Raw genomic sequence first — 22,866 nt, forward strand, 5'->3', positions numbered from 1 at the left:
GAATTAAAGTGATATGTTGAAAGGAATAGAAACCATCTAATGTGAGGAAGCATTGAAGGACCTAGGAATGTTCAGACTGTAGTTGGAAGATGCACAAGCAAGAAAAATGCCAGTTGTATGAAAATATATAGAGCAACATTAGGTAGATGAGAAATTAGATTAATTCTATATTGGTGAAGAAGGCAAATCTAGAATCAATAAGTGAAAATTAAAAAGAGACATTTGACTCAATGTAAAGGCTTTTCCATTCATCAGAATTATAACGGAAAAAATCTTAAGATGTAAAAGTCCCTTATCACTGGAAACTTTCAACTAGAAATTAAATAACCATGTGTTCAAAGTTGTTCAAGAAAGTATTTCTGCAGTGTCTGGAAGTTTGAGCCTTGTACTGGGTGAACTCTTATGGACTTTCCAAATATTTAAATTTTCTAAAATTATTCAACTAAGATTTTAATATATAGTTCTCTAGGATAATCTCCTTTACTTTTTTTAAAAACCAAACCCACAGAAAATTTAAATGCAAACTACTTTTTCCAATTCTTTCAATGAAAGCAAAGTGAAGATTTTTTTTTTTTTCACCTTGACGTGGCCAAGCAAACTTACAGTGAAATTATGCACACATAAATCATTTCCAAACAAAACAACCAGTTTTTCTTTAACCAGCATGCACGACATGCTTTATTTCAGTTATATGTAAGTAAAAGGGTTTGATCTCTGCTTGGAAACATTCCCTTTGCTTTTTCTCTCTTGTTTGAACCCACATATGCCCACGTCTTTTTCATCCCTTTTCTTAGAGGATCAAATTTACTATCAAAATTACAGCTCTGATTTCTTCCATAGGCCTGTTTCCTGGGAGCATTTTACGGCTACACCCTATGCCTGGTCGTGTGTCTTTCTTCTTTGGATTCACTTAGAGATAGACAGAAGCCAGATAACGTAGGGTCTTTTGGCCTATGGGAAATAGTTTATTCTTTCCTTCTGAGAGCTGGAAACTTATTAGGAGATTTCTCAGCATAGGGATGACATGATCTACTTACATTGTAAAAGTACCATTCTTCCTACTGCTGAGTGGCAAAATAATGGCAGAGGGCCAAGAGGAGGCAAGCAGCCAGGGGCAGTTATCAAGCCAGAATTGACTGTAGCTTGAGCTAAAGAAGAGTTAGTTGTAGGGGTGGTAAGAAACACCAGGGTTTAGGATATACTGTATTTTAAAATATATTTCTCATTAAGCATGTAATTGGTATGAGAGCATCTTTTGCTGTATAAAAGCTAGAATTAGGTCTCTGAAATTATTATTTTATGGCTTCTTTCATTGAGTAATTACTCTAACATGAGGAAAAATTTAAAAGAGCACAGTTTTGTGCTAGTGAGTGCTCTGCAATAGGGCTGAGAACAGTTGTTAGTCATCAGTTGAGCTTTTCTTTGCCTCTTTTTCCTGGGAAAAGAGACAAACGGACTCTAGAACACTAAAGAAGTTACAAAGGTGGATAAAGTTATATCAGCATGGTTTTCCATGGGTTCCTATAATCATTTTTGTCTTTATTTTTCCTAGTGCATACACACAAAGAGTCATCTGCATTAGCCTCACTGTTGGGTAAATAAATGTCTGACTTGGGAGACATGCATTTTCTGAAAATGTAAGCACCTTAGCATACAAGTGGAAAAGCATTAATAAAACAGAACTACCTCACTACTGTTAGTCTACTTAGCTATTATATAAAATTACTTGGCAGCAAGTCAATGTACCTTCCCTCTTAGGCTGCAATAATTTTGGGGGTTTTGAATTCTTCAAATTTAATAAGTATATGGTACATAATTTTTTTGTCTAAATTCTTCAGTAGAGTTGAGACTTAATATACCCAACAGAAAAACTGTACCTCAATTCTTCAAGTACCTGTTAAATAGCTTAACCTTCCATTTAGGACGGTTAGTTGGATGAGTGGTAGAGATGATGGATGAGTCTAATAATGCATCATTGTTTCTCTGTCCCATCAAAACCCGTGGCTACACAGAAACTTGGAGTCTACCTGGAGAAACCCCTACATACTGACAATTTGATAGTTTTTTTTCACCTTTCAAGAGGGAAGTGGATATTTGTCTTGTGCTCTCATAGTTCGGGAAACAATGCGTAATTTATGTAACTGGGATTTTTAGAATAAAATGAAAAATTATTTGGCTACCATTGAGAATAGTTATAAATATTAGAATAGTTTGTGAGCGTGTGCTTACTTACAAGATTAAATGTACAAAGTTCTTTTTCTTTTTCTTTTTTTTTTAGTTTAAGCTGCAAGATTTCACTTGGCACAGCTCCTAGAATGTAAGGGAAATTTAGAAACAGCTAGAGTTGCCCTCCTTTTCAGTTTTGTTGAGATTGATGCCTGAGGCTTGATAGAATATAAATTTGTGCTACCCCATCTTGTAAGTGGGGGCATCCTGTTTACTTAGGCACAATGCACATGGTATTGTGTTGATTTGATTCTTTCCATAAACGATGAGGACAGCAAAGTCAGAACAACAAAGGAGGAAAGAAAAAGCGATTGTTGACTTGCTGAACTTGAGCACTGTTGAACTTGAGTGAGCTGTAGTGAAGCAACGTGAAGTAATGAGAGAATGGTGGAATTGGAGTCCAAATATCTGGATTTCAACCACAACCCAACAGTCATTAGATTTATGACCTTGGCGAGCTATTTGCTTTCTCTGAGTTTCATTCTCCTCATTTGTAGAAATGAGGATAATGATGCCTGTCTTAAAGATTTGTGATGAAATCCTGCCTCGAAAGGAGCCTGGCACATAGAGCCTACTTCAAAAAGATTAGTTGAATCTGAGACCTCATTGTTCCTTTATTTCAAGTTGCCTGGCTTCTGCTATATTTTATTATCTTTGAAAGTTTTGGCTTAACCATTTAACACTAATGCCTCAAAGTAATTCCAAGACAAGACAAGCATAAAGGAAGGACATTGAACGAGCTGTAGATTTATTTTTTCTATCTTCTTTTCCTGAAAGACTCCTAAAGATTGGACAATAAATGTCTTGTTTTATTCTTTTGGTGGTTGCCTATACATTAAAAACTGCCTTTCAACCAATTTTATTTAATTATCAATGTTTAAAGCTACTGCATAATAGAAAAAAGGACAAAGGAATGACCTAGAATATCATCCCAGGAGAATATTTCTAGAATGAGACCACCAGATCATTCTGTAATAGTCTCTAACCTAGCTCCTCAAATATTTCACCATTTCAAGAACAATTTCCTACTAGGGGTACAAACTTAGAAAATCATTAATGCTACAAAGTATAAGCAAATGTCCGCTACTCTACCTTCTTCTCACTCCCAATTTATTTTTCTCTAAGGCAAACACTTTTTAACTCTTTTATTTTTTTTTGGAGTTTATCCCCACAATCGTAAATTGTATCTTTATTTTACATCTCTCTCTCTATATTTTACATCTATATATGTATATTACATCTATATAATCCCCACAATCATAAATTGTATCTTTATTTTACATCTATATATATATATACATCTATATATATATATTACATCTATATATACTGTTTTACATCTATATATATAGATGTATATCTATGTATTGTATTCTACATCTACTGTCTCCATGTCAATTTCAAAACATCTAAACATCTGAAGGTGAAGCTTAACCTCTCTTAAGTTTCCTCCTAAACCATCCACACTCTTCCTCGCCTCCTTCTTGTAAAACCATTTAACCAAAATTTTTACAAAGTGAAAACTTGTTGTGTTCTATAATGACATTTCCTTTAGCCAAATAACATTTTTTCTCCTAGAATTAATAAATATTTTATACATTTATGATAAATGTATGATGCACTTATATGTATGCATTGTATGATATATTTTGTATTATATTTATATATACAATCATGTATTGATTAACAACAGGGACAAATGTGTCGTTAGGCGATTTCCTTGTTGTGTGAATGTCATCGAGTGTACTTACAGAGGCCTAGATGGTATAGCCTACTGCACACCTAGGCTATATGTTACTAATCTTATGGGACCACAGTTGTACATGCGGTCTGTCATTGACTGAAACATCATTATGCAGTGCATAACTGTATTATATTTATATTTATATGATACATTTTTTGGAAGGGCATTCCTTCTGGAATCTTCTCTTGCCTCACTTCAAGTAGGATTTAGTACTACCTTAGCTGATTGCACAGTTGACATCCTTGTCCTTGTTTTGTATTGACCCTAGAAGAAATCTCCTATATTTCCCCTCTCTGTTTGATTGCTTGTTTCCTGGGTGCTACATCTTGTCCTAGATTGCCGCAGGGATGTCATTGCTTCTAGGATCAAGAGAGAAAAATCACAAATTTATCATGACATTTCTAATTTCAATGCCAGAACGCAAGTAGTTATTCTTTGCCCTTTCCCCATTCCATATTTGTATTTTCTTCTTTCGCAGTATGAACCCTAACTCCCAACAATATTATCCAATTTTCTCATTTGCTCAGTCCTATGATACGTGTGGTATAGAATCAGAATTGATACAGTTATGACAAATACACTTACTAAAATGTCTTTAAGATTTAGTTTGATTCTTTTTTTCTGGACAGTTAAAGTATTCCATTTAAAAATTATTTGTGTTAGGTCTCCCCACACCACTTCAGTATGGTTATATTATTCATTTGGGCTTGTTTCTGATTACATACATTTGTAGTTTTATTTCCTCTCATTTTTTTAGTAGGTTATGGAGAACATTGATATGCTTCTAAAAGTCAAAACTACACAAAAATTAGACCAGAGAAGTATCTTTCCCAGCTATGTACCTTCTCCTGGCTCCTTTCTACCCTATATCTCTGTAAGTCGCAAGTTTCATTGTTTTCTGGCCTATCCTTCCTTTTTTTTTTTTTTTTTTGTGCAAAAGTAAGCATGTTCACGTGTGCACACACACACACACACACACAGCGTTCCATATACTGATATGGACTTTGCTTTTTCATTACTATATCCTAAAAATCACTCCATATCTATTCATATGAAAGTCTTCCTCACTCTTGTTACAGCTGCATAGTCTACCATTGCATGGATGAATGATAGTCAACCAATCCCTATATTAGGACATTGAAGTAGTTTCCAGTATTTTCCAGTTACAAATAATATACAACATATATTTCCCTACTGTTCTAAACATATCTTAATGGTAACTTCCCAGAAGTGGGATTTCTGGTACAAAGGGTAAATGCATATATAATTTTGTTAGATATTGCCAAATTCTCCAGAAGGGTTGTATAATTTTATGTTCCTACAGCAATGTGTGAGAATGTCTGTTTCCCCACAGCCTTGCCAACAGAGCGCATTATTAAACTTTTAAATTTTTATCAGTCTAATGGTTAGAAATGACATCTTAGTGAAGTTTTTAACTTACATTTTCTTTATTATAAATAACATTGAACACCATTTCATGTGTTTAAGGATCATATGCTTTTTGTGAATTCACCTATATTCATATCTTTTACCACTTTTTTACAGGATTTTTGGTCTTTTTCTTTTCTCAAATTAAAAAATCTTCTTTATTTAGTAAGTATTATCTCTTTATCTGTGATATAAGTTGAAAAAATTTCTCCCTAATTGTTGTTTTGTTTTTTCGACTTTGATAACTTTATATCTTTTATGGAAATTATTCTATTGTCTACCAGACAGTTTCAATAAAGTTTATTTTTCTAATGAATTATCAATTTTATCTGTGTTTTCAATTTTTTATGCAGGTGTGCAAAAATTTATTTCATATTTATTATAGTATAGTATAGTATATTAGCTCCTCTGTATCAATAGTTATTTCTTCTAGGTCATTTCTTCTGCCTTGTTGAAAAATATTTATTTAGTATTTTGTCTATTTTGTTGATTTTTTTAAAGATCAGAATTTTAATTTAATTTAAGAGACTGTTTTCTGTTCTCTACCTAATTAATCTCTGCTTTAATCTCTATTATTTTCCTAATTGTGTTTATTTTGGCTTACCTATTTTGAACCTTTGAAGTTGGGAATGTGTTTACTTTTCATCTATCTTTCTATTGATATGGAGCAAGAATTGGCAAACTTTTTTCCTAAAGGGTGTATAAATAGCATATATTTTAGGTTTTGTGAGCCATGTAATCTCTGTCACAACTATTCAACTCTGCAGTTGTGCAAAAGCAGCCATAAATGAAGAAGTCTGACTGTTTCTGCAGATCATACAAGACAGGCATTGGGCTGGCTCTGCCCTGGGGACTGTAGCTTTCTTACCAATGATAGAGATGTTTAAGGCTATGAATTTTCCTCTGATCATTACTTTAAATATATCCCACAGATTCCAATATGTAATGTTTTTGCTATCACTCTTTTTTCAGAAATTTCGAAACTTATGATTATATTTCTTCTTCCACCCAAGAGTTATTTAGTATGTTTTTTATTTCCACATGGAATTTCTTTTCATTTCTAATTGTTTTGCATTGTGATCACTGTTGTTTCTAATTTAAGGAAGTTACTGATGCTTCTCCTGTGACTTAATATATGGTTAATTTTTGTGACTATTCCATGAGTGTTTGAGAAGAAAGTATAGTCTCCATATAATTGTGTAGTGTTTGATATATCCAATAAATTCTATATTGTTGATTACATCATTTATATATTCTAAAGCCCAATTTCTTTTTTCATTTGATCTGTCTTGAACGGAGAATAATGTGTCAAAGATTCCTACTTTTGATATTTCTATTTCATCTTAGATCTCTGGTGGCTTTTTAGTGTTATTTGGTGCATAGATATTATAACTTCTATTTCTTCATTGTCAATTGTGGCTTTTAGCATTTTAGGTGCCCTTTTTGGTCTCATTTAATGGTTTTTTTGGCTTGAATTTTACTTTGATGTCAGAAACACAAGCTCTGCTTCCTTATGTCTTTGCACTTGCCTTTATTTTTAGTACTTTTGAGTTACCGTTTTAAATATGCCTCTTGTACACAGCAGAGAGCTGGGTTTGCTCTATGAGCCAATTTGAAAATCTTTTCCTTTGGTAAGAGAGTGAAGCCTGTTTCTAGTGATTGATATGTTGCTTGCCATATTATTTTACAATTTCTGTGTCTATTGTGTTATATTTACTGCACCTCTTTCTGTATTTATTGAGTCTTCTTTCCTCTTTTTAAAAATGCCTTTGGTATTGAGGAAGTTTTGTATTTTGTTTAGCTGTTAACCTATTCCTGTATACCTTTTATGTTGTCTTAGTCACCTTATTTCTTACTAAGCGTTTCACTATGCAGTTTGTGAAATCTAAATGATATTCTTTGACTTTCATCCTTTGCAAGAGTCAACGATCTCGCTCCATTTCCCCTTCTCTCTGTTTTCTCCTTCTATCTATTAATTGCATTATTTCTACTTTGTCAGAATATGTGGTGTTTACATGCTATTTTCTCACCCATGTATCTGAACCTATATCCAACCCTGTAGTAGTTCCACATTTGAGTATATTAGATGCTCACATCTTCTGTCCTTCTGTCCTTTCGTAGAAGCTTATCAGTCATCTTTTGTTCTGATGAAGTTCATCTTATAGTAGAATCCTCATCAAGAGCTCATGCTTTCAGCATATGTTGAGTTCCTTCTCATTCCAAGTTGTTTATTTTTATAGATTTGATACTTGAAAGATTGCTTGGCTGGATATAAAATTCTGGGCTCACATTTTTCTTAGATTTTTAAAACGCTGCTACTCTGTGGCCTTGCTTTTTATGTTGCTCTTGAAAAGTCTGGCACCCGGATAATTTTTTTATCCTTCTAATTTAATGTTTTTGTCCAGGAATCCTGATGATTTTGGTTTTGTCTTTAAAGCCTGATAGTTATACCAACATACATCTTAGAGTTTACTGTTGGGTCGATTTTCCCAGGTATACAAAGAGCCCTTTCACTATGTAAGTTTAGCTTTCTTTTAAAAGTCTTGTTAGATTACAGTTTTAAATATTACTTCTATTAGGTTGTTTTGCTTTTCTTCTTCTGAATCTCTAGTTTGTACACATGCTAGGCCTCCTTTGCTAGCTTTCTGTTTCATTCACTCTCTATCTAATCATTTTATTTCTTTATCTCATTTCCTCTTCTTGGTTGGTTTGCTTTCTTTCTTCAGTGTCCCTTACAAAATTTTCAGTTGAATCCATTATCCCTTGAACACTTTATAATTTATGCTTCTTTTCAGAGATGGTTTATCTGTTTGTTAAATTTCCTTCCTGAGTTCACTAACCTGTTGTTACTTTCTTCCTGTGAGGTTTTTTTGTTGTTTTGGTTATTTTTTGCATCATTTCTATTCTTACTTTTTGAATTTTTGATTCTTGCTTTTTAAAAAATATCTTCAAATTCTTGTTTGAGGATTTAAAATTCAGATTCTAGTGTTGTGTTGCAGTTTTCTCCTGCATTGCGTTTATTTTATTTGGTAGGGGGAGAAATTTTCTCAAGCGAAATCTTTGATTCACATTTTCTGCTTTCTTCTTTCCATAGCTTTGTATAAGTTCATCTGATTTTTCTTTTCTATTCCTAACATCTAATGTGTAAGATTTCTGGTTTGAGAGCTACCTCTTTCAGTTTATGAAAATATAGTTTAGTTAAAGGAGATTATTGTTTCTTTTGGTGACGGTAGAGCATGACAAGTTGTTTTATTTTGCCACCTTTTGTTTCTACAAGATTGTTACTTCCCTCTCCCTTACATTTTCTTTTCCCTTTTCTACCATGTCTTCCCCAAAAGCATCACTCTTCCCTATTTGCCTTTCTTCCCCAGAAGTAGTTCTCCATGGTTGCCACCTCCATTTCTTCTCATTTTCAAGTACTTTCCCCATTGTTGGTGCTGTGAATTCCCAGGTCTCAGACCAATATTTGGGCATTTGGTGTTGAACTCTTTTTTCCTAAAGGTGTTTTTTCTGTACTTCATGCGCATACTCTGTTCCCCTTCTCAAGAAATCCCTCAAGCCTTCCCTCTCTCACTTTCCACACCCACAAGCGTGTAGCACAGTGAGAACTCTGCTGGAATTTGGTGCTTATCTCTTCCCCTACAAGTAATTTGAATTTGGTATTCTCTGTCTTCTAATAATGTTGAAGATTTGGATCAGATGTGGTTTTATTTGCCTTCCTTGTTGCTCTTATGTTTTTTGGGATAGTGTGTGAAGAGATTCAGATTCAGGCAGTCACCATTATCCTCCATACATGAAGTTTTAACTAGATCGATCTTTTTTGAAATTAAAACTGTATTCGAAAATACATAACAAAGTCTCCACATGCACTGTCCTAGCAGACAAGTCTTAGTCTGCAGGCTTACGTTCTTCTGAAAATATCTATTCCTTTGTAACAGAGCAATATTGTTTTATTCTAGAAAACCATCTTTCTCTGAATAAGTTTGTATGTTTCCAGACACGTCTTTCACAAATATACGATGGTAATAAATTAGAGTTCATACTCAGGACTCAATCTTGTGATTCTGCTGCTTAGTATGATCAGTTTATGGTTTAATTGAGTAGTTTTTCAGCTCTTCCTTTCTTTCCCTCCCATAAGCAAAGCTTATGCTTACTGTAAATTTAGGGACATTTAGTGTGTGTAGGGCAGTGAAAGTTTGGGTATATATCTAGAAATTCTGAGAGTATTTCAATTATTTGAAGGAATTAGTAAATTACCACGAATAGTAAATAAAACACAGGATGTTTAATATAAAAGTGTCAGAAATCTTTTCTTAGATGGACTGTCTGCATCAACGGAGTGCTAACTAACTCTCTTGAGCCCACCAGCTGCCTAAGAAGCAAAACCAAGCAACCTGCTCTGGAGAGTCCAGATGGACCACTCTACAGGATAGTGCATCCAGAGGGAGCTGTCAGTCTGTGACTGCATGAGTCACACAGCGAGTGCTCACCAACAGTGTTCATTGATTATTTTACTGCCTGCCATGGATATTTTTTTTTAAAAAAGTAGTCATGTGTCATATTTGTTGTTTATTTATTCTAAAATATTTACTGAGCATGTACCATGTGCCATGCACTGTTCTTGCATTGGAGAGACAGCAGTGAATAAGACAGACCAGGTTCTTGTCCTCACGTAGCATACTTCCCTTAGGGACAGAAATAAGATATACAAATAAACATTAAATACCAAATATTATTTCCTACAGTAAAGTGCTATGAAGCAAAACAACAATGTGATATGAGAGAGAATCTGAGTTAGGGAATGTACTTTAAGAGTGTTGTCTCAGAGGTGACATCTTTGAGAGGTGACATTTAAGATTAGACTTGAAAACTCATAGGAAGCTAATCAAATGAAGAAACAGGAGAAGAACCTTTTAGAAAAAAGGAATAGCAACTGAATTTGGCGAATCTGAGGAACAGAATCAAACCCCAGTGTGGTTGGAACGTATTAAGCAAAGAGCTGAGTGGTTTGAGATGAGGTCAGAGAGGTAGGGAGGAGCCAGATCATATGTAATGAATAAAGAGTTGGACATTCAAACTGTAGTGCAAGGCTGTCAGAGAATTTAAAATGGAGAAGACTTAGATGTGAGGGGACTTTCAGAATGAGAGGGCATCCTATGGTGGAGTCATCCTAGCTCCAACAATCCTGCATCTCCCATCAATTCTGTCGACCTCTTCCAAAAACATCCCTTCCAAAGAATTGCGAAACACATGGAAAACTTCAGCCTCTCATATTTTCAGGACTATAGTCCAAATGAATCCCTGCAGTCCCTTTTTCCTTTTGTAACTGACCTAACCTATGTCCTATTTCTTTGAGTTCACATTAGAAATTTGCTAGTCAACAAAGGAATTCTTGATGGTATAAAAACGACCTACTTAACCTAGAGTGACTAATAGGATTATAAAGAACAATAGCAACATGGAAAAAATCCAGGCATTCAGGTAAACTGGGAAGGTAGGGTAAGCAGCTTCTAGCCATATATACATGATCGACACATACATATATATCAAAAATATATGACATGCATCTAAAATATATATATCAAATCCCTCCAAGTAGACAATCAATTGGAGAGAAATTCAAGCTTTGAGCCAATTTTATTTCAATGTCAAATGGTACTGATTTTTGGGAAAAGGAATAATTACATCCACACAAAGGTCAAAGAAAATTTTCTTTTAAGCAGAACTTCACATTTGATAATTGGAAGATGGCTAAATGCTCACATTTCCTGGCAGTCGATCACGCTTCCCTTTGAAGCTGTGCTTTGTGCTCTCCTTGTGTGCTGAGATACGTGTGCTACGTGTTCTACATATTATTACTGAACACTCAAAGGAAGGGCAACAGAAGTAACAGAATGACATTTCTGCCCTCATTTTCTTCAGAAACAAGGAAGAATTCAGAATTCCAAAATTTGGATTTTACATATTTTCTACTTGTCTAGATGGATTTATAATTTTCTGTGCTTTTATCAGCAAATTGCTGTATTTCTCATAATTAACCTTCAAGTTAATAGCTCATTACGATAAAAAGTAATAGAGATGTTCTTTCCATGGTGACTGACTGTTGATGTGATCCTAGAAAAATCTATGCTTTCCATTTAAATATAAGCAAATGAAACAATTGCATTTTTTTCACTATAAAACTGTATTTATGCTGCACTTTACTCTCTATCTAGCTAATTTTTATTTGTTTTTAAAGATGTAATTTATATGTCGTCTTCTCTGAAGGCTTTTCAGATAGTATGTAACAGAAGGCCAAAGGAGGAAAATTTTAAAAAAATTCTTATCAGGATTCCCAATCAACCAAATATAGCCCTTACCTTCAAGGGGCTTTTTTATTTGTAATGAAGAGGCATATACCAGCAAATGCCTACAACAAAATTTTATAGTATCATGATTGAATTTATGTGTAAAGTATAGACATACAGAAGAGAGAGTGACTGTATCTGGGTGTGGACTTGAGGCAGAGTTTGGGTTTCATAAAAGAAATAACAACTAACACACTTTGGGAGGATAAACAAGAGTTCATCTAGTTGAAAACAATCTGGGTGGGGAAGAGGAAGGAATAGCTTCCAGGTTGAGAGAACAACAGATATGAAGACAGAATCAAGCAAAAAGCTTGGCATTATTGGTGCTCTGTTTGGTTTGAGTTCCTAGTTCTTCAATCCTTTCTTTTCCACAGGCAAGAAATCTTTATTGAGTAGCTATCACGCCCCATGGACTGTTTGTTCTATGAAATGATACACAGCACTGAGCAAAAGAGACCCAACTTCAGCCTTACTGGAGCTTAAATTCTATACGTAGGCATATTCTACAAGACAGGCAATAAACCAAACGGATACAAAAAATGTATAGTATTGTACTTGATGAAAGGTATCATTGAGAAAGATGAAGTAGGAAAAAGAAATGGGAGTTTTGGGGTGGATGGATGCCAATTTTAAGTGAGATGGTCAGGGATAGGCTCATTGATAAGATACATCTTAAGAAAAATCTGAAAAATATTCACACAGACAACAAGGAAGAGCATTTCAGGAAGGCATTTCAGCTTGAGATTTGGATTGAGTTTATACTCTGAACTGAGGACTCTTCCTTTCTGGATCTCTCTTTTTTGGGATTGCCCTGTCTCATTTTCTGTCTTCTATCATTATATGGAACTCTATCCTTGAGTTTTTCAAGTCAGAAGGACATTTTTAAGCTTTATCCATCTCGTTTGGAATCTGCTGGCACCTTTCCTCAAGGTTAAAGCTGTATAAATGGAAAACTCACCCTCTGCCATTTCCTTTTTCCCCGTCTAGACACCTTTTCAGATTCTGCCTGCTTTTGGTTGTTCTCTAGTGCCCTCAAGTAGGTGTTTTCTTTTTCTTTTTAGCCAGAGCTTATAGTTTGTATCTATAGGATGGATTGTTCAACAGTAGCTACTTTTCTATTACTGGATACTGAATTTCCATGTTCTTTTTAAGAGTACATGGGACATATACTAAAAATACAAATTTTACATAGTAAACAAAGCTCCAACAAATCAGATTGAAATACTTTTAGAGTATTTTTCTGGCAAAAATAAAATTAAACTAAAATTCTAAAACAAAGAGATAAGTATTAAAACCCTAAGTGACTATAAATTAAGCAATGCACTCAAATAATCTTTGGGTTAAAAAAGAAAATCAGAGATTAGAAAATATTTGAACTGAATGATAATGAAGATAAGACATATTAGAACTTGTCAGAAGCACCAAAGCACTACTTAGAGAAAATATTATAGCCTTAGTGATAAATATTAAAAAAGAACAAAGCCTGAAAAATCAATGATATCTACTTCTATCTCAAGAATAGAGAAGAACACCAAATCAAAAAACAAAGTAAAGTAAGAGGAAGGAAATAATAGAAATAAGAGCAGAAATCAATAAAATAGAAAATATACATACATTAGAACAAAATAACAAAGCCAGAATTGATATGTGAAGTGATTAATAATATTTCTAAACACTGGAAAACTGACAAGGGAAAAAACCCACAATTTATCAATATCAAGAATGACAATTGGATGGTAAATACAGATCCAAGAGATGTTAAATATATAATAAGGGAGATCATGAACAACCTTAGGTCAATAGATTTGAAAATTTGGATGAAATGGACAAATTCTTTTGCCTATTCCTCTTCTCTTGCTTCTTTCAGTTGTTTTGGGGGTTGGATGTCTGTTTGGGTAGATGACCTTTTATAAAGATGCTGATGTCATATTGTAGGAAATAGTTTTGTGTAACTCTGCCCCTCATTTTATGGCATAGGAAACTGAGATTTACAGTCCTGTCCCTATCCTCTCAGCTATTTACTAGTCTTGAGAAGAACAAAGGTCTTCTAATGTCCTGTCCTATGTCCACTCCAGATGATGAAAGTATCCACCATTCCAAAGACATGTTCAAAAAATGGAATTTTCAGTGTCTATGACAACAGTTAGGAAAGAAGGGGAAGGACATGTTAATTAAAATTGACATTGGGAGTTCACTAATAGTAACCGATTGCCAATTATTCTCCGTGAATAACAGAGACAGAAGCTACACTTTAACAACTGAATTGAACATTGCTCCCCATGAGTTCCACGAGTTGAAAGAATTTGGAGGACATATTAGCTATGAGCTAAGGAGTAACTTCCCCTTTTGTTATATTACATATCAATTTCTGTTATGCAAATGGGGCAATATTAAAAAGAATTAGTGGATTCTACTATGAAACAATGGAATCTTTGTGAAGGTATACTTGCAATATTAGCATGTAGCTTTTTTGTAAACCTGCCATTTTGGTGCACAGCAGTCACTGAAAAACAAAAGGAATTCTAATCTTACTCTTTATCTCCAAAATGATAGCAGTGGCTCTGGGTGAATTGCAAGCTGCTGCTGTTGACTGTATTTCCAGTATTTAGTATTTGAAAACTATCTTCCCTGCTTCTTTTTCCAGCCACGTGGTACTGAGAGAGAGAGAGAGAGTGTGAGTGTGCGCGTGTGTGTGCATCCCTTTGCCTGCATTCCCAGTTGGCTATGTAAAAGCTAGGTCAGTGGGCTGATGCGATCTTTCAGATGCTGCAGGCTGGGTTTAGCATGACTCCCTTCAAACTGGTGGGCAGAGCCTCTGTTGTCTTTCTGCTGTATTAAGTTTAGCCTGAAATTTTGATTGGAAAAGCTCCTTTTTCTTTACTCTCCCCCTTTGCTATGTCAGGCTGTGTTAGCAACTGTTCTCCTGGGAAGCTCTGAAGTGAGGAAATGGTGGGTGGAGCAGAGGAGAAAGAAAAGGAATACATGCTGTGGAAAGCTGTACTGTTGCTGTAGTTTCCTTTCCTCTCACTGAGATTTAATCACTGGTTGGAAGAAATTGGAATGTTAAAGAATGAGAGCCAATGCAGGGTGGAGGAAAGAGGGGATGGCAGGAGAATTCAATAATAGGGCCAAGAGAAGTTTAGCAATGTAATGCTCAAAAAGCTGTGCTATGGGACTCTGTGTGATTAGGGAATCAGAGCCATCCAGGGAACAAGGAAATTTTCCTACAGTTTCTTTGAAGATTTGCAAATAAGTTATATACCAGCCTGTCAGATATGGGGAATTTTGACTAACGTTTCTGCAGTTCTCTTCTTCCTCACTTTAGGGACAGTATGTACCAGAGGCAACCTATCTAGCTGGCCACTCATTTCCATCAGCTTTCTTCGTATCTCAACTCTAGCTCCAATTAATCTGATCCCAATCGCATGAAGCAGACCCCAAACTTACAAGCAGGTTGAGTCTCAGCTACTGATTACTCCCTGCTTACTTTCTAATTAAAGAGGCATGCTTTCATATATTTTTATAAATACTGGAAGAGGGGTACACCATTGGGCCAGTCCTGAAAACTTCAAAAGGCTGGGTGGTTCAGGGAGGAAAAGAGGCAAGAACTCTGCTGGAAGAGGTGCCAGAAAAAGTTATTACTCATTGTGGTGGGGAAAAATGATGAATGAGTAGCCCTAAGATCTGGATTCTAGATTCAGGTTTGCCCCTAACTAGATACATGACCTTGGGCAATCATAATGTCTGATCCTCTCCTTCACAGAATAATGGGTGGAACTTGATGGTTTTTAATGTTTTCAAACTCTCACATTTCATAAACCATATCAATAAGTATATATTGATTGCCCCCTACATGCCAAGCATTAGAGACACAATTATTTTTTTATTACCTTTACTTCATAAGGAATATATTTCTTTGGTTACTTCAGTTTCCTCAATTGTGAAATGGGGCTATCGATGACTTTCCTGCTTACTTAAGAACAAAGAGGGGATTGTATCTGAAAGTGATTTGGAAAATGTGAAAGGCTCCGCAGCAAATATTTTTGATGTATTCATACACATAAGAATATATATATTCCAGGAACTGATATGCAGGTTTTGCTCTCTGAGATAATAAGCAATAACCTCGAGACAGTTTGCTTTATCTAAAAATATACGAGGTGCTTGATGACCAGAAAGAAATTATAATTATCATAATACTTTTCCCAAGTTGTGTGTGATCTGTGTGTGCATACATATACTCAAACTCACAAAGCTGTAATTATATCGGTAAATACACAAAGTAACATTGTCTGTTTGAAGAATAAAGAATATGCTCCATGAGAGCTTTCCTATCTCATTCATCTCTGTGTTTACAATAGTGATATTTGTTGAAGGAATGAATGAAGGAATGAAAGAATGAAGATGGCAGAGATTTCTTTAGTATTCTTTTGACTTCCAACTTCAACTTCTGTGCCAACTTCAGTGCTCATTTTCTTTCATTGATACTTTACCTTCTCACTGCTTAAATGTAGAGGAGGGTCTCCTGGAGTTCATTGTGACTCAAAATAATCTATGCTTAGAAACCAAAAGATGTGACAGTTGAAAATACCCATTCGCTACTACAATGTTTTGCTATCTTAAATGCTTCCTCAGTCCCTCTTTAACAAGTTCAATATATTATTCTTGTTTATTTCCTTAGCACCTAACACAGGATGTGGAACAGAACAAGTGCTCAGTGAATGCACTAAGTCATGAATGATTGTCAATTCCATGGAACAATTGGTGTGCGTGCCTGGGGTGGAGGTGCAAGACTAATGAGCATATTATGTAGAAACATGACTGATGGGGTTTTGATAAGTGAGTTCCCAGCATAAGAGTCATATCTATACTCTATAAATTATCTCTTGGGTCTCTTCCCACTTCCAAATACATTAGTTTGATTCCTCCGATTTTATGAAAAGAACATTTTATGAAGAATCTGGGCTAATAGTAATAAGAACCATAAGCACTAAGCTACGAGCCTACAATTACTAGCATTTAATAACGTCATCTTCTCTAACAGTTGTCCAGTGACCCACGTCTACCATAAGCTCTTTGAGAGTGGGAGCTGTGTCATGCTCAGCACTAGTTGAGATGGTTACTTAATTTAGGGGAAGAAGAACTTGGCTATTTGCAGAAAGGAGGCAGTCTGAGAGGGAGGAGATTGTCTCCTTATATGGCACTGAAATAAGACACCTCCTTACCCCCTGTTACTTGTGATCTTTCTATCATTTCCCCCCATTTAAGAAATCCCTTGAATTCCACAGATTCCTAATACCACCCGGACAAATGGCAGAGATGGAAGATGGGCATAAAGTTGTTTTACCCTCATCCTCCTTCACCTAAAATGCAGGCTTGGGATCACCTAGGTTTGAGTTGACTTATACATCCTCTGCAGCCTTGGGGGTTGAGCACGATAGGAATGATGTATTAATATCAGTAGAAAGGGAACAGATTGATTATCGGTTAGTATGGTGGTGATTATTTTAAGACTTCTGCCACCAGATAAACTGCCCAAAGCTAGTCTCTTATGAAGGTTGGTCTTATTTCCTTCCTTTACTCTTTCTTGAGAGGTTATGAATGCAACGCTTCCCCTTTTAAAAGGCTGTTTCAACCAGGGGATATTTTGCCGTCTCTCTGCACTACAGAATAAGCATTTCAACCTTTTCCCCACAGGGAAAACTGCCATGTTACAGTTGAACAAAAATGGGAATTTGAAACAAATAAAACCCTCACATTTTTTTCCCTGTGATTTTTTTTTTCATGTAAGTATATGCATTTTCCATTCTGCTCCATTCTTAACGAAGGGCGTGCTTCTCTACAGAGGAACTGCTCTTGATATTTTCGCCTGTCAAATCTCCCAGAGCAGATGGTCCCTTCAGGGAAGCTCTGGAAAGTGCTGGGTGTCTGGTTATGCCTGGCCCCTCCCTCCCTCTTGGGGTCTCAGATGACAAGTCATCAAACCAGTTTCCCTCCTCTTAGGGGTCCTTGATCCAGTAGCAGCAGGATTTGGTTCCAGGGAATGCACAGACCCTTTGCAGTTGGGTTTAGCAGCTACCCCAGTCCGCAGCAAGCCGAGATCCTGGGGTGAGAGTGGCACCCCGCCTGTCCAATCAAAGACGCAGGTTTCTCTCCGGCCTCCGCCCAGCTCTCCCCGCGCTCCAATAACCGCTCTAAAAGGCCGGGCTTTTGCTGTCAAGTAGCTAGGGTGGGCTCGGCTGGGGCGAGGAGGGGCGCCGGGTGGGGAGATGCGCTCTCAGGTGTTTGCAGCGGAAGTGGGAAACCTGTAGGTTATGGTCCAGCTGTGCCGCGCCGAGGCGAGCAGGAGCAGGGAACAGGTAGGAGGCAGGACTTTTCCTTTTTGGCCGATAGAATAAAGAATGCGTATTTTCAGGCTACTGTTGCCTCCCTTCCCCTTCCCCCAGCCCCGCCCCGCCCTCGTCACCCCCAAACCTCTGGTGGTCGCCGCAGCTCTCGTTGTGAGGTACGGAAGGAAGGACTGAGGTGGAGGTTGTCTGGGTGCTCGGAAAGAGGGGTGAGGGATGCGGGAGCCCGGGGTGGCAGGCGGGCAGGGCGGCAGTGCCCTAGGAGTGGGGACCGAGCCCCTGTGTATCTCGTCAACTTTCCTCCCAGAGGCTTCCGCCGCCACCGCCGGTGACTTGCCCAAGGGATGCCATGTCGAGCCGGCAGGGAGGGTCTGGGGGAGCAGACATGTCAGCAGCCGGGAACCCTCAGGTCTTCCTAAATCGGGAAGAGCTCCTCCTCCCCACGCCTGTCCGCACCTCCTCATTTTCCCTCTCCTACCTGGCGTCTAGACTCTAGCGCATCCCTGAAAAAACTGGGAATGATTGCGCTCAGGGAAAGAAGGCACTTGTTTGTCCCCTGGCCGCTCGGTTAAGAACTGGCTCCCTTTGGGAGTGGGGGCTGGGGGAAAAATCCTGCAACTCGGTGGAAGGGCCTTTTCCAATTAATTACGTCTCTATTGAGAAGACGCGGGCCCTTCTCGCCTGTCTGCGGCAGACTGAGTAGGGGACAGACAGCGAGGGCTTCGCTTCTTCCCCCCTAACCTGGCGTTGGCTATTGGAAACCACCTTCTCGCCTAGTTTCTAAAAGGTGGGTTTATCCTCGGGGGTTCCCAGAAAGTCAAGCAATTGTGTCCCGATGGACTCCCAGAGGCTGCAAAGCAGCCTCCCTGGGTGACCGCATCTGGGTAGTAGGTGTTGGCCCAGTGCCGGTTCCTGCTGGAGTCAGACTGCTGGAAGCAGTAGGCAGAAGAATTGCAGAGAAATTGCATCTCTCTCGGGGACTGATGGCACCCTGCTTTGAAAATTGCTGAAAAATTGGGGTGATGGGAAAGAGGGCGAGGGGAGAACTGCAACCTTTTCTCATTTATTCATGCCAAATCCAGCATGGGCATTCGTACGTGTGCTTGTGTGTGCACATCTCCAAGGTGGCGCTATATATAGCTCCTGCACACCCAGCCCTGTTTGCCTGCTCTGAGCGGGCTGCCTTGGGCTTCTGAAGCATTCTGCAAGCACTGAGTGGGAGGGACAAAAGGGAATCAAATTCTCCATTGGGTGAACAGCAGGAGAAGATGAACTCAGACTGAGGAATCCCTGCATGAAATAATGTTTCTGTAATGCCCATGAAGATCAGCATTTCCAAATATCTTTTGATTACATTCTTAGAATGTTGTTGGATCTTCATCCATTTCCCTTCATTTCACTGCTTCACAGTGTACATATGAACCTTACCAGCCTGAAATCTAACACACATATCAAATAAATGCACATTATCTCTGGGTTATTTTATTAAACTCATCAGAGCATAATAGTTTGCTGGTGCCTGTACCTGAGTTGCTTGTTTTATTTGGATGGTAAATTAGCTAGCAGCATGTGGGGGTCTGGAAGAAAAGGATCCACCCACTTTACAGGATGTAGAACTAAGGGGCCCTTAGAACCTTGAGGGGTAGTTTTGATATATTTCCTCGTACAAATTTTACTTGTGGACCTGATATTTAAACTTGTGCCGCTGTTTCATATCATATCTATTGGTACTAGTGGACTTTCTTTTATAGATGTACGTGCATTTCTTTTTCCCAGTGCCTGGAATTATTTAATCCTAATGATCACTTTTCCGTTTTCCTAGATGAGAAAACTAAGATTTAGAGGACACAAGTAATTTGCTTAAAGTTTTCCAAAAATGCGCTATTTCAACCCTAATATTCCATCAACCTACTGTGAATTTTATTACATAGCAGTTTTCCCTGAAATGGAATACTTCAGCTTCCCACGATTTTTGGTCCTAGTAGGAAAATTTGGTCAATATTGATACCAGTAACTATATAGGCCCAGGTTATTCAGTTATTCAGACGGTCTTATTTTGTTGCTTAACCCTTATTTGTGTCTGATTTGTTTTCTAATTAGACAGGAAATACTTTGCATAAAAAGACTATGACCTACATTTTTGTGTACTCCACTTCTGAACACAGTTGTCCTAAGTAGGCTCAAAGATTCTTATTGAGGAAGCATCATCAAATGGAATTGTTTGGATGGATACAACAATGACTTGGGGATAATCTATTTATTGATAGACAGCTATGTGTTGGGAACTACTTTTGGAAACTTCTTTTGGCTCGATTATTCTCTCCATGAGGAGTGATGGATGACATGAGGTATCCCTCCACGTATCCTTCCACAGAATGATTCGATTTTCTAATAGGGGTTGTGACTATGTACAAGTTTTTCTACATATTCTCTCATAACTTGTGTCCCTTGAGACTAACTAGAGACCAAGTTGAAGGATAGACAATTCACATTTCCCTATTAATTGGCAAAACATGCTGGGTAATTGCCTTATGAAAGAAGAAATCAACAATGTCCATCCATTTCCATTTCCGCCCATTTCTACACGTAAATTGGCCATGGCCTGTGTCATATCACAGAACCTGTCCTCTCTGAGTCATCTGTAAGCTCTTCTTCTTTGAGTCCAATGTTTGTTTTTCTAATTGGTGTATTGTTTATTTTTTTTCCCTTCTGGTCTGCCATTTTCCATATTGTCCATTTCTTCCTTGAAATTTTACTTCTTGATACCACAATGATCTGTCATAATTTTTCTGTTGCTTTTTCTAACCCGCCATTCTTTGTGTCCTTTTACCTCCTTTTCCTGTCTCTAGCTTTCAAAGGAATCCCCCAAGTTGATGACAATTTATTTTATTGGAAATAAAAATTCTCCTTCTGGATTTCCATTCCTAATCTCTTCCCAATTAGCCATTCCAAAATACTCTCCTAGTGGCTAAGAGCACAAGCTTTGGAAGGAAGCATACATGTATAAGTATTTATATATTATTACGCAGATAAGTGAACATCAGTATGTCAATTGGGGGTTCTAATTGTGCTTACCTCAGAGTTTTTGTGAGATTTTTTCTTTGAGTATTAAGTGAGACAATTCATGTAACACATTTAAAATAGGGCTGGCCCATAGTAATTACTCATAAATAATAGCTATTAGGAGTAGAAGTACTGTTTACAGTAATGATAATTTATATAGTGAAAACTGTGTTTTTTTGTTTTTTCTCCATCAATAGTTGTCATCCTTAAACTGGCTTTTAGCAAAGGATACTACAATTTTCCAGGCTTTCTGGTTTGTGATTAGGGTTTTTTTTAGATTTCCTTTCCTCTACCTCCAAATACCTACCATCTATTCAGTAACTTATTCATTTTTGTTCTCAACTCTAATTTATATCTTTCTCTGTTTACCCCAATACCAGTTTCATCTGTCATTGTACACCTGGATTGGTGCAGTAGGCAATTTATAAAATTCCCCAGTGCTTAAGTCTCTCTGCTTCAATCTAAGATGCCACATATTTTTATTGGTATAATGTATTTTTAATTTTCATGATTGGTTCTACTCTGCTTTGAAACTTCTACTGTGCTTTGCTTCATATCTTAAAGAGCACTGACTTTGGAGCAAGAACACTTGGGTTCAAATCATGAGAATAGGACTTACCAGTTGTGTGGCCTTGAAAATATAGCAGGAAGAGGATAGGGCGTTACTTCGTTATGGTATATGAGTGAACTATTGTGTAAAATTACATTCAAAACATACCCATTTAACATTACTTTTAGGATTACATTTTTATAATTATAAGGAAATACAGGAAAACTCAGAAAAAATTGAAAGTAAAAGAAAATTCCACCATGCAGAGAGATCTACTCTCAACCTTCAAGTTTCATTTCTGTGAATATACATAGGTGTTTTAAATTTACAGATTTGGAATTAGAGTGAATATTCATTTTTGTATTTAGCTTTTTTCCCACTTAAAATACCATAAACATTCATTTATTTCATTTAATATTCTTACTAATCATTTTTTATGGCTGTCAAATATTCTTTTATCTAGAGCCTTTAGATTGTTTCTGGTTTTTTTATGCTTATGGAAATGAACATAAATAAACATTAATCCTTGCATTTCTGTCCATTTCCTTACAATAACTTCTTAGATGTTACCAGGTCAAACATATAAATATTTCCAGACTCCTAATGCTTATTGCCGAATTGCCCCAGCAAAAAGTTTATACACAAGTTGATACTCAGTATAAACCAATTTGGAAAATTCTCATTAATGCTTGGTATTGTGTATAAAAAAATTGTGACTATGTTGCTAGTAGAAGTTGTATAACTAGTTATTCTTTTAAGCTGTGTTTCTATGATTTTGGATGAGTTTGAGAAATATTTTCATGTTCATTGGCTCTTTGTATTTCTTAATTTGTGTATTTTATTTGACTCTTTATTGAGGTGCTCATATTTTCTTCATATTTAATAAAAAAAATCTATTGAATACTGGAAATTTTCCTCACTTTGTTTTTTTGCTGTTTATTTTTTAAGTTTTTGGACATACAGAAACGTGTAACTTTCCTGTAGCTTAACCTATAAATCTATTGGCAGTAGTATTTCTCATTGCTGTAATGCTCAGGAAACTCTCTCCTATCTGACAAAGAATTGAATATAAAAACACACATTTGAGGTGCGACTGCAGAACTTCTTGCCTTCTTTGAAGCGGTATTTGACTTACGTATATCATGTATCTATCGCTGTGTG

General features: G+C 36.7%; 1 protein-coding gene across 33 annotated transcripts in view; it reads left to right on the forward strand.

The window, feature by feature from the left end:
- Positions 1–17,746: 17,746 nt before the first annotated feature.
- Positions 17,747–22,866, forward strand: part of CNTN1 (contactin 1) — a 347,842-nt gene continuing 342,722 nt past the window's right edge. For 15 of the 33 annotated variants that reach the window (XM_070619415.1, XM_070619424.1, XM_070619425.1 and 12 more), the window contains exon 1: positions 17,937–18,104. The gene's annotated coding sequence lies outside the window, so the exon portion shown is untranslated. The other 18 variants (XM_070619414.1, XM_070619426.1, XM_070619412.1 and 15 more) reach the window with 11 other exon arrangements.

The sequence above is a fragment of the Equus przewalskii genome, chromosome 5 (genome assembly GCF_037783145.1).
Source record: "Equus przewalskii isolate Varuska chromosome 5, EquPr2, whole genome shotgun sequence".
Classification (NCBI taxonomy): domain Eukaryota; kingdom Metazoa; phylum Chordata; class Mammalia; order Perissodactyla; family Equidae; genus Equus; species Equus przewalskii.